Source organism: Ambystoma mexicanum, chromosome 6p (genome assembly GCF_040938575.1).
Source record: "Ambystoma mexicanum isolate Mex_15411 chromosome 6p, UKY_AmexF1_1, whole genome shotgun sequence".
NCBI classification, from domain to species: Eukaryota; Metazoa; Chordata; class Amphibia; order Caudata; family Ambystomatidae; genus Ambystoma; species Ambystoma mexicanum.
Genome location: NC_090935.1, coordinates 915,792,036 through 915,805,437, shown reverse-complemented (window position 1 = coordinate 915,805,437; position 13,402 = coordinate 915,792,036). Strand labels below are relative to the sequence as shown.

At 45.7% G+C, this 13,402-nt stretch overlaps 1 protein-coding gene across 2 annotated transcripts in view; it reads right to left on the bottom strand.

The window, feature by feature from the left end:
* COMMD10 (COMM domain containing 10) overlaps positions 1 to 13,402 on the bottom strand; it is a 1,364,001-nt gene that overhangs the window by 300,347 nt on the left and 1,050,252 nt on the right. The window lies entirely within an intron of this gene.

Genomic DNA, 13,402 nt, shown 5'->3' with positions numbered 1-13,402 from the left:
ATCTAATCACACCCCAGTGAAGATCACTTTGGTGCAGGAATCTCAAAGAGCGAGAGTACCCACCAGCAGCATGTCGGCAGAGGCCTTAGGGGATATGGCGTTCACAGGTTAATTAAAAGCAGCCATTAACGACTTTTCTTTAACCGTAGCTCGGTACTTACTGTTTGGGAGGGGTTTAAGTTTACTATCAGAGGATTTTGTTAAACAACCTGGGGGAGTAGAAGAGATCGACAAACTAGAAAAGAATATTCAGAATCCAGGTAGAAAAAGAGCCACAGAACAATCAATCGTAAAAGAATGGGCTAAGAAGAAATATTGAGCAAAAGGTTAGACAGACTGGATAGATTTGATTTGATTACAAAACAAATGTCAAACATTCACATGATAAAGGGGAGAAAGAGGGAAACCCATCAGCCTGATTTGCTCTCGTTGCAGGGATCTGAATCAATTGCATCAATCAAGGATCAATGTGGGTTGGGGAGCTCGGGAAGGCCTACTACTGATGCCTATTAAACACAGCAGGTTAGAGTAGACAGGAAGCAAATGACTGGCCTGCTTTCTGAGACTGAGCTGCCCTATATGTTTGCTAGTGCCAAGAAACTATTGGGTGCCCCAAAATACAAAAATAAATAGACATGGTTGTTAAGTACATCCTTGGGGGATCTTTAGAGGATATCTTTCCCTTTGAGTGTTATGCCATAGTTAATGATGTATTAGTTCCAAAAGCGCTTCTAGTACATGAAAGGGCAATGAGTGAAGTAAGCTGCCACATCTATGAAATAGGCAATTCTAGTGCTATTGCTTCAACCTGATGAAGATGAAGCTTAATGTGGTTCATATAGACTCATCCCACTTATTAATGAACATACACAATACTTTAGCAAAAATTATTACCAGTCCAGCTAGAGGGCAAGTGACCAAGCTAGTCCTGAATGATAAAGCAGGTTCTTTAATACATTTTCAAAATTATCTGTGCTGTGACTTCCTGGGAGGTGCAGTGATAATGACATGGTTAGTGGGGGCTTCAGACACAGGGATAGGGATGACATAGGAAGGAAGAGATGGACTTGTTGGTGCAGAGAGCACAGTGCTCTAGAAAGGTCCAGGAGGGCAAGGGTAAAGGCAGCTCTGGAAAGAAAGAAAACGGCACAGACTGGTCCAGGAGAACAGGTCTGAGAAAGTAAAGGTGGGGGGCCCAAGAAGGTCATGCAAGGTATAGAGGATTACGGTAGATTAAAGATTGTGAAATGTTGCTCACGGTAGCTATGGGTTTCAGACTGCGGCAGAAGGAAAGGCAGAGGAGCTAAACCAGTAGACAGGGCACTGTGGTAGTCCAGTAAAATCAGAGGGAGGTCAGAGGATACATGAAAGTTGGACGAGAGCAGTACGTCCAGGCATGTCTGCTACTGGCAGCATGGGTTATTCAGGGTACAAGGTGGACCCAGAGTTGGCAAAGTGTGATAAGGAAGCTTCTGGGAATTCCCACTGATGAAGGCAATGCTAGAGGGGTGCAGGCCAATAAGGCAAGGGGAAAGAGGTCCATACAATATAAAGGAGGGCATAGTGGTATAGGTATTTATATGAAGGTAAGAGGAGTCCACACAGAAAGTAACGATGGTGCAGGTAAGAGAGATCCAGGCAGTTTCATGTGCCAACAATCCAGTAAAAGACATCAACTCTGAGGGCTGGTTTACATTAATGCAAGGTTGCCACCTTCCACCTATTACTTTCTCTCGGTCCTCTGCTATATATTTCTGGTCTGCTGGCAGAGGCACAGGAAGGCATAGTCAGAAAGGCTGGACAATTGAGGGATCTATGCTTCTATGATCTCAATGCATGGAAATGGTCAATCATTTTTGGGTGGCAATTCTCCAGTGATCCTCTGCTCTTCCTATTGTTAGGATCCTATGGGAGAGGAGGAGGTGGCAAGGGAGCTTAATGAGAAAAGAGTTGCTGAGAGGATGGAAATTCTGGCCCAGATGGGAATCTGACAGAAAGAGAGTAAGGAGTCCAAGGGGTAAAGGTCTCAGCTAAGTGCCGGGAAGGGAATTCTTGTACTTAAGTCACCATTCCAAGATGGCCCTGAGATCAGACTTGTAGCAGAAACAGACAAAGCACTAGCCTTTTTGGGGACTGGACTATAAATAACGGTTACTAGCGTTGGAGATACTCTTGGCAAAGCTCTTCAGTGAATATATCCCACTCTCCTGTTACAGCCCCTTGAACTTACCTTCACCAGTTACTTTATGGCTGGTTTAACCGACCCTCTGCCAGCACAAATATTGTTTGGTTTGCTATTGCTTCCTTCCCCATCTAGGCCTCTGGTTGGTTTTCTCCTGCTGTCACCACCCAGTCCATTCTTATTGTTCCACCTTCAAGACCTGTCTCCATAGTGGCCTGCACGTCCTAGTTGCCACTCCATGATGGCGCTCCCTCCCTCACGTGCCTGTTCCCAAACCACCCATAAGGCTCTCCCTGGGTTGGCCTCATACCACTGTGCTTCTGTGTGACTTTAACATGCCTGCTCGCCCAACGCGCCTTGCCATCCCATGGGTCTGCTCTCTGCGCACACTTTTCCTGTTGGGTCCCTTTTACCTCACTGTGAGTTTCTTTCTGGAGTGTGCCTGAATTCCCCGTTTGAAAATAAAGGTTTGTATCTTTTTGTATACAAAATTAACAAGACGGGGCCAAGGGAAAGTATTAGGGCGAACACGCTGGGTAGCAGACAAGTGGCGGGCATTTCATACCTATTCGGAAAGTGTGCCCAAACTCTGATGGAGACAGCTTGGCAGGTAGCCTGAGACGAGGAAGAGGAGGTGGGCCGCGTCGCTGCCTCTCTAAACCGTAAATTGAGTCCACACTTGCCTGTGCTGCTGCAGCGGCAGAGGTTCTCGGAGATTCCGCTGGGAAGGCAGGGGTTCCTGGACCGCTTGCGAGCATGTGCACATGGGCCTGCTTAGCTGTCAGATTACTGTTATAACATTTCCAGCCCCTGGCAGCCTTATGCTGTTTGAGGTGTGTGTTGCCCTTTAAAGTTGTGATTTACTTAAAAGCTAAAATACAAACATTTTTATGTGGTGCAGTGTGTATAGAAGTGGTTTCTTTCCCACTTGCTCTGAAAGTCGTCGGTTTACAAATGTCACTCAATATATACAGAACATGTTGCCTTGTAACCAACCAAATAAACAGTTCATCTGTGGGAGTGCTGAGTGGCATTGCCGGCGCTGCGCACCGAGACCTGTGTTGTGTTATCATCAAGGAGCGGCTCCAGTAGTGGCAGGCCGTGACCGTATATTATTTGACTCCCCCTGGAACACTGCAACCCACCGTGGGTTTCTAAGCACGGCGTGTGTCCTGCCATTATAAATCCTGCGCTCCCCCAAAACACAATAAAAAAAAAAACACTGCCATCACACCACACAAAAAGTAAAATAAGCTCACACTGCAGGCCTTTTTTGTATGAAGGTCTATATGCGGATTGCCCCCCCACTATTAGCTGCTGTAAATGGTGTTAATGCCCAGTTTAATGGTCCTCTGTTATCAACCTTGGAAGCATAAAGAGATGAGCTCAGCAGTGCATCATATCAAAACCTGGCTCTTCTCCCATAACTAGAAGGAATGCCTTGGGGGCACAGGCGCAGCTGGACCATCCTCCCATCGCCCTAAGCCAGCGTCCTTAAACAGAGGGAGAAGAACAACTTACAACATATCACGCTAACGAAATGAAATATATCAAGTTAGGATCACACTAAGGAATGAAGATGGAGAAATCAGGTAAGAAACAGCGAGGAAGAGATGTCAACACACCTTTAGTCGACGAAACTTCACTGACAGGGAATTGAATAGAAAGGGAGCAGATGAATGTAAAATGTCAACACCAATACCAGAGGCGCGCCTCAACCTGGAACAGAAAACCCGAAATAGCTCAGATGGAAACTGCCAACCCATCACACCCAACAACTAGACAGATAAACTAAAACACCAACTCAACTCGATAGTCATGGAACAAGAAATGCAAAGGTCAAAAGAAAAAAAAACACTAACCGAAAAGCTCAACTTTCCTCATACATCTCTCACACAAAAATCCACACAACCACTTCTCCACACAGCAAAGCGCACCTACTTCACCACAACAACAAACAACACATAACCCACACCAACAGCACATGAGGACCCAAATCGATCTGATAATCGCACCCAAGCTCAGCGCACAGTGAAAACCAAACTGAAGCTGCCAACAAGACATCACTTTCTTTCACTTTTGCACTCCCACTCCACCATACTAACCCTCTCCCTCTTTTCTTTGGACATCCGCCAGAGCGTCTGGGGACCAATTCCGTTGTTCATGGTGCGCATTACAAATACCTTTAACGTATCGCCAAAATCAAAAAGCAAGAGAGAAATGAACGTAGACCAAGTGGGGCTAAATAAAAAGGAAGAGACAGCCTGCGAAGGAAAGAGGTGAGTCGAAAGAAACCCAATGCAAAACACAGCCAGTCATGGAAAAGAGGAAGTAAAGCAAGATTAAATGGCAATTCTTTTCATCTCTCCTACCATTTCTACCATCGTCTAGCTCGCCATAGTCACTCTCATAACTTATTTGAAAAAAAATGTATTGTGTAATTTTTTCCTTTATTTATTTTTCTTTGTCGCTTACTGTTGTTTTCACCATCGTGTAGCTAATTTACAGCTGCCTGGGCCTGTTTGCTGATGCAGGTCCAGGCAAACGTACTAAAGTGTTTGTTATGGTGCGTAAAGCTGTTATTTGCTAAAAACCAAATTCTGCCGCAAAAAGTGCTGTTCCATCCACTTACTCACCGACTACTGACTTTCATACAAAATACAAAACCGCGAGCATTGACAAATGTTTGCACAACTGAAATTACGGGTCGTCCCAGAACCCCTCTGGACTAGTGCAGAATATATCTGACCGCGTTTGGGGAGTACTGCAGATTAGCTAACAAGGCTAGCCATAATGTCACTCCCTTTTCTGACCACACTTCAATATGATCCAATACATGTATGGAAGTTTCCAGGGTGCAGGCTCGGACTGGTTTATTGGGCAATAGGCCCATGGTCCGGACCAAAAAAAGCAAAATGCTTGTGCGGGCCAGTTTTCTGGGTCAAAGTCTGGCACTTTTTTTGGCCAACGTGGGCTAGTTTGATGAATTACTTCACTATGCGACTAATAGTTTTGACCAATGTTGCTGAATAAATATTTTTTTTAATGTACAACTTGCCTCACATTTTTATCAAAAACCTCCCCCTTGGGTACTATTGAAACAGCGTCACAAAAGGAATTAATTCCCATTTGCAACTGTGGGCCACTTTTTCGTTGGTGCCCGAGACAATTTTATGCCCCAGTCCGACCCTGCCAAGGGGGCACAATGTACAGCTTACTGTATATGGGTTTTCACAGGACCAAGCACTGTCAACTGCTCATAGGACATGAGGCCAACCCCTTCCTGCCCAGACCAACACAATGAAGTGGCTCACAAAGAAGAAAATGTTTCTAGATTTTAAAATGAAACCGTTAGCTACGTTACCGTAGCTATATAATTTATAACATTAATGGCCAACTGAATTTGTACATTACTAAATGCAGGAAGGGAACTGCCAGCAGAAAAATCCTAAAATAAACACATTTCAAGTTAAGATGAGCAACTGGGATTTTCAAGGCGTGAGCAGCCTGCTGAAACTGTTCCTCTCCCACCAAACCGCTGGCCCCGCCCCTTGCTCCGCAGGTATTACACATTTGACGCATTCCAAGTTCCTCTTGTGGATATGGGTTCCTCACTGCACCTCTACAGCATGATAATCTCTCACAGTGGAAAGAGATGGCATAAATCAGGCCACAGATAGAGGGCCACCAGCCCCATCTACTCTAGTCAGTTGATTTGATGGGCTACTGCCACATGGCTTATTCGTCTGCAGCCCTATTTCTATTGTTTCACCCAACTCTCAGAGTGATGAATTTATGGATCAGTCACTGCTCTGGCATGTTTTTGTGCACCTGGTTGGCTGCTCATCGAACAAGTATGGGCTCACCTTCATTTATTCATTTGGGTGCACATGGGAGGAATTCGCTTTTGAAAGGTTGTCACAAGGCTAGTAAGGGTTTTGCTCATCCTGTGCAGAGGTTCGCCTGACCATAGTCTTACACCCTAGATCCACGTCCCGAACTATTCGATTACCCTTTCAGCTCTCAAAAAAGGCCCTGGGTGAGAAGAGCCCAACTCATTCTACCATCAAGGTCATGGGGCAGTAACATCATGCGTGTGCCCTCTCCCAACTGAGGAATGGTTGCCCAACAATTAGTTCTCAAGGTGAAGATATGCTGTGCTGGAATGTTGGGTAAATGGAGTAGAAATTGTGTGAAATGTGGGCAGCAGTGCATGCGCAGTGCCCATCTGGGCCAGGAAAAGCAAGAGCAGGGCCTCACATGAGGAGGGTGTGAGGTCTGACAGGCAGGCAGCGTAGCCCAGAGAAGACAGATTGGCCACGAGCCGTGAATGTCACCAACGGGTCTGGCAGGCAGCGATGTGAGGCCTTAGACTTAGAGGGTCGATTTATTTATTTAGGAGGAGCCAGGACTTATGCAATTCATCATGTAATAGTTTGCGGTTTAAGCACACTCATAGCATGTACAATAACTAGGGAAAGTACGTGTCTTGTTACTATGGACTTACCTCAAAGAGGCGCCTGGGTATCAACTGAGCACAGAGTCTGCAGGATTCCCGAGCAGTCCATCCCAATGACTTGATGACCTGTTGCCGTAGTTCCTACTTATCTGCCTCGAAAATGAGGAACCCGTTTGAAAATTGTTTTAGACTTACCCTTCTGTTTATTTCTCAGTGGTATAACTGGCCCTTTTACTGCTTTTAAATCTACAAATAAAAGCAATGTCAAAAAGGAACCGGCCACCGAGCGAGAGGGCTCATTGCGTGAAGCAGCGCGCATCTCTTCCCTGGCTCCCCTTCCTACTACGTCGGGTTAAGAGCAGACATCTGCCTTGCTGAGTCACCAGGTTATTACCCAGAGGGGATTTGATGGAAAGGGAAAATAAGACCGGAGAAAAATCAACATGTCTCATGGAAATTGTTCTGGGATGGCCCTGATGATGATAGCTGCTAATTTCTAGGAGGAGGAAATGAAAACAAGATGCCTGGAACGAGAAGACACCCCAGAGTCACTTGTGTGAATAGTCGATGAAATTAAATATTCCTCCACGAAACATGTTAATGGAGAACAGTGTATCTGAACCTCTCAGACACGTCTTTCCAATGAGCAGTCCATGTACACGGAATTAACAAAAAACATCAAGCCTGACAGCTAACGTGAAATCCTATTCATTATCCCCCCTATGCAATTAATTAGGAAACAAGATTTAACAAATCCATCTGTCCATGGCACCAGGCAATTAATTTAGATGCCTGGATTGGCAATCCCTGCGCTTGCCCACTGCAGAGCACGCTGTCCTCGAGTGACAGGTGTAAACCGCCTTGCTTCAGGGCAAGAGGGAACGAGACCACTTTTATGAACCAAATTTAAAAATCCACAATTTTGCTTTTAATTAAAATCCGTAAAGTAATGCCAGATTAAAAGCCAAGGCTCATCTTTGGCAAAGGGCGCCTGTCAGGGAGCCGGTAGGGAGCCACAGGAAGCTGCTACTTCCAGGCCTGCAGACCGAGCGTGCAGGCACTCACTGGTGCCACTCACTCAACAGGTCGACAGGAAACCCGACCTTAATCTGTACTGTCCCTTTGCCGCAGGAGCCTGGGAGAGGTTCGTCCTTCGTTATTGTTGCTACTGCCAACTACTCGCATAGGCCCTCATGCAACAAGAAACACGTGGGCCTGCTTTTCTTTTTCACATTCTTGCAGAAGCTCAGTACACTCTATTTCGCAGCGGAATTGCTTTCCAGCTGCAGAGCAATATCCTGAATGGCAGGACAGCGACCCTGACACTCTGGGCTTTCCCTACTGCACTGCCAAGTGATTCTATGACCCCCAATCGTGATGGGAACTTTCCGCCTCAGCACCTCCGGGCCTTTCAGGACACACTTGCACAGGGACAGCTGTAGTGCTTTTCCCCTGGCACAGTCTGTGAAAGTGGCCTTCTATAAAGTAGGCACTGGCAGATAACCTATTCGAATCGCGTCATAGGACGGGGCGATCATTATCTTCACCAGGTTTACTGTTTTTCATAATGTGAGGTAAGATGGCACTGGCACTCTTAGTTGGGCCGCGTGTGTGTAGGTGCCCATCGGGGAAATCATGTCAGTGAGAGCAATTTTCTAGCCCTGGGTTTCCCTTTACAAATCTTTTGTAGTTCACATAGAGTGCATCCCCAGAATGCATCTGTATGTTAAACGAAACCCCAAAACTGGAAGAGTGGTACATGTGCCCATCAATGTTGAAGAGCAGTGTTAACTTGTATTATGGAGAGATAGTCTTTGAGCGCCGGGTGTGTGTACCAATCCCATGGGGGCATGGCATGTACTGATGTTTCGAAAAGCAGAGGGAATGCAATAAGAAGGGTTCCATGCCACTTCGCCAAAAGTAATCACTTCGATTTAATTTATTTCGAAGTGATTACTTCGAAATATCACTTTCATTTTATTTTATTTGTTTTTAAATGGGGCGGAGTCCCCCGCCTTCCGCTTCACTACTACCTCTAACCCAAAAACCTCCCCACCCCCTTTTCACCCATTAACCCAAAATGACCTATACTAATCGAAGTAATTTCGAAGAAATCACTTCGAAGTAAATTACTTGGAAGTTATTACCGTTGTTGAAACTACGGGATACCATAAGAAGGGCATGTGCGGCTACTTCAAGAAGTCAAGAGAACGGGCCATTACTGCAGAACACTGGCCGGAACATGTGGATACCGAGTGGAGAGGGCGGTGGGAGAGTCAGATAAGGTAAATAGACTCCAGTGTCATTATACACAGATTCTGCGGTAAAGTACCCTGTTTTCTGTCATTGCAAATGACAGGATAATGTTCTATTTATTTATTTAATATATTTTTCGTTTGCTTGCTAGGGGCTTATACAGTAAGAATATACGGTTTCAAAGCGGCCACAGGGCAGGGAGGAAGGGTGGGGAACTAGAGACTAACTCATGATAAAAGAGAAGCGGGAAGAATTTGAAAACTGCTACACGGAGTACCATGTTACTGCAAGGGTTGAGAAGCATATGCCCACACTGTAGATGATACCGCTTTATGGTAGAAGTCAACGTTAATCCATGGTTGGAACTGCGCACAGGGCAGCAAAGAAAACTATGTCGGCATTGCAGCAGATGCGAGCATAATGTTCCGGATGTAGGGAATTGGTGTACAATGGGCCCATGAAGGATTCTGTCATAATACTACCACTAAAGAATAAAGGGGACATAGTGCCATCAACAAAAAAAGGGGTGGAGCAGAAATGTGCTACAGCAGGGAGAGCGAGCAGTAGCATGAAGCATGATACTATTGCAGGTTAATGCTGGAGCAGATCTATGAGCTAAGAGGGAAGTATGTGTGTGTTGAATGCTGGAAGGTACCAACTCTTGATCTGGCGTGTGGAGCAAGATCTCCCTGAAAGGGAGCATAGTGCCACCTCAGTCAAGAGAATGGAGCAGTCCAGCATTAAGACAGGGCATCGATACCCTTCTAGCAGAGGGGAGTGTGGACTGTGGTGCTGCTGTGCCCAGAGAGGTAATTCCAGAGCAAATGTGGGTAATACGTATGCCATGACGAAGGTAGCAATAGGACTGCAGGATGAAGGTATAAGGGGTACGTGTTTGCCATATGGAGAAGAGCCATATTCGGTGTTGTCATCCTTTTATTATGCATCAGTCATTTTGCTTAGTCTAAATCCGCTTGGACTCTGCCAGGGCGAGTAAATCGACCCTCTAACCATTCTTGCACTTCCAATCTATAAAATAAACATTTGTTCAGCCCCTCATACTGCACAGTACACATACCACCCAAAATACAAAGTTAATCCACCAAAAGCAGTCTGATGAAACACAGCCAGCATGTAACATACATTAAAATAAAGCAGGAAATTATAGGTAAGAAAATTAAAACAGCCCAAAGCTGGGGTCCAATGATTTTCTCTTCACTTTACTCTGTATTCATGTTGTAAGCTGTATGCATTCAAATTGTGCTAAATTCCAGCAAAACAAAGCTTAGCCTGGAAATACCTAACTTCAAGAACCTTTAAACAATGAGACAATCCTTTTCAGGAAAATCTGGAGCTGCACTGACTATTCTGTGACTAAGCATTTCCAGGATACTTCCCAGCGAACTGAAATCATTCTTTCTCCAACAGCACTGGCCAGAAGAACTCTACAGACACCTCCCTCGTTCAATATCTGCCTGCATTTCTGGACCACTTGGGGGCACTGGCTTCCAGAGTTAGGGCCTGAGTCACAGACCATTTTCCTATGGGATTGCGCTATTATAAAACACTTCCATGAATCAGGCCCTTAGTTTTTCCATTATCTGGACAACCATGTGTAACCGGGCAGACCCCACTCTTACTCTTCTTGGGATCCTTTCACCATCCCAATCTGCCCACATTTTATTTAGATACCCTTATTTGTGGTTAGATGTCCACTTTCCCAAAACCTGCTCACCCAGCACACTTATGTGCGTGGGCGGGCTACTAGCGCAATGGCTACTCTGCAGAGGGATGGGGGCATTAGTTCTGTTGAATCTTCCCAACTCAAATCTTCAAGGACACCACAACACCATGCCACACAGCAGCCCTCCCCCTGTTGTATCATCCCCTCATTTTGTATTTGCAGCCATGCCCCATTGCTCACAGCACGCCCAACCACCAGTCCCATCTCCCCACATTTAACGAGGAACCCAGAAGATCGTTTACAGATTGTTACTTGTTATATTGCCTACACATGGGTACCTCCTTGTCCATTCATCACACTTCCTTTATACTATCGCCTCCCATTCACCCCGACAACCTCTGCAAAGCACTGACATTATGCTCCCGGTTCAAGCTTTAATAAGAAAAACACAAATGCAGACATCAGGGCACAGGTAAAACACTCCAAATCTAAAATGTCATCAATCTTGGAATCGAAAGTAAGGGAGGCTCTTGACAAAGCAGACACAGATATAGAGACTCTAATATGCAACCCATTAAAGGCCATAAAATCATTGGAGGTGATGGATTGGATATTAATAATTGAACAAATGCGCTCTATAACATCTACAAATCCATCCGTCAGAGTGGAAAAGAAACTAGAGACTCTTCCGACATATCTTGTCAAGTTCCCAGACTGGAAGATCAGGAATGCATTTCTTAGAACCTACCTAAATATGTTACAAACTGGAGAGTTCTTAGCTAAAATGATGTTAATGATCATTACATGTCCAAACCCGAGAGAAAGAAAAGGAGGTCAGCAAACACATGTATTGCATTCCTAATAGGTATTCGGCACAGAGGGGCTCCGCTGAGACACGCTTACCCTTCATGGCAGACCATGGCGGACCAACATTGGATTTAATTTAATTAGTTTTATCCAGACCACATACCCAAAAGAAGGGCAGTTGACAGGGACCACACAGTTAGATCATGGCGAAGTGGCATGCATTAGCATGCCATTAGTGTGGCACCAACAATACTAAAATGTCCGCCATGGGTCAGCTCCGAATGGGCCACGTTTCAAAACCGAGTCCCTCCACTATGTCAGCACAAGTGGTTGCCGTCAGCTCTGCACAACGGTTCAAAACTCTATGGTTTACTGGGAACGCATTGTTGTGATCAAGCGGTGAGGCAAGCCGCGAAACGCGTTAACGTTCCTAACGCGCACAGAGATTTTTGCACCTTGGGAGAGCCTCACTGTAATGGCTTTTTAACCTTTTTTTGCCACATTGCAAGGCATGAATAAAGAATATACTCTGATGTCCAGACTGTGCTAATTTCGAAAGAATGAAGAGTGCTACTCACCCTGCCTGACGTTTCTCAGTGCTTTGAAGATATATATATATATATATATATGAATAAAACCCCCCTGGGACTTGTACATGCTCGGTGATAGAATGCTCTGGACCAGTGGTCTTCAAACTTTTTTGGCCTGGCCCCCCCCTGAGCAAAATTTGGGCAGGCCGGGCCCCCCCACATGTGCCAGATGAACTTTTGCACCCTGTCATTGCACCTTACTCCCAGTACAGACCCTGGGCTCTCCCCACCCTGCTCCCACCACTATCCCAGTGCTCCCACCCATTCTGCTCCCACCACAGTCCCAGAACACAATCAAACACGCATCCATACACATATTTAAATAAAAAATAAATCACCATAAACGTACCTTCTGCAAGGGACAGCGCGTGGTTGCTAAAATGCCCTGCTCCACGTTGCTCTGCCCGTATGTGCGAGGAGGCAGAGGAGCACCCCCTTGCACATACATACATGCAGTGCCCCAGCCAGCATTTCCAATGAGCTATGCAAGGCTGGCGAAGCAAAACGCCCCCAGCGTTGCATGGCTCAGAGATCTTGTGCAGCTGGGGAACTGAACTGTCAAACGCAAACAGTGTTTCCCTTTGACAGTTCAGCCAGCCCAGGAGCACTCCATCAGCTGGAAAAAGCAGCTGGGGGAGTGCTCAGTGTTTCACTGGGCTGGCTCCTTGGCTGCTCCATAATGGGTGAGGGGGCCAGTGGGTGGACGCCCTCTCACCCATTATGGATGAGCTGCCAGCCTTGGACTGGCCTATAGGGCAATAGGGTGATGACCGCACCAAAAATGCAAAATGCTAGTGTAGGCCAGTCAAAATGAGCCACTTTTTTGGCCAATGTGGGCCAGTTTGAGGAGTTACTTCACTATGCAGCTAGTAGTTTTGACCATTGTTGCTGAATAAATATTCTTTAAATATCACAATTTGTTTACATTTGAACAAAAACACCCCCTTGGGTACTATTCAAACAGTCTTTGACTAAAGAACTGAATATCCATTTGCAACTGCTGGCCACTTTTTCATTGGTGCCTAAGGCCGTTTTATGGTCCACTCTGACCATGTGAGCTGACCATGCCCATTTCCTCCAATCCATCTATCTGGGTGGGGGCGCGCCCCACAGTTTGAAGACCTCTGCTCTGAACTGTTGTGCAACACAGTAAGTGTTGGCTCATCAAAAGAATTCTATCCTTGTCCCTTCTTCAGCAACTTGAAAACAGAAGGTAGACGGAAGCCACATATTATAGTAGACAGATTAAAGCGCAATTATCAAAGCACAGAGTCTACATCCATATTTGCGGTTTCTAAATAGCGGTTCTGCTATAGCACGTTAGGCCGATAGCAGCTGATGGTATTTAGCCAGTTGCCACTGCTAACAAGCATGCCTTACTTCTCCCGGCTCACCTAATTTAGTCAATGTGGGTTTTAAACATT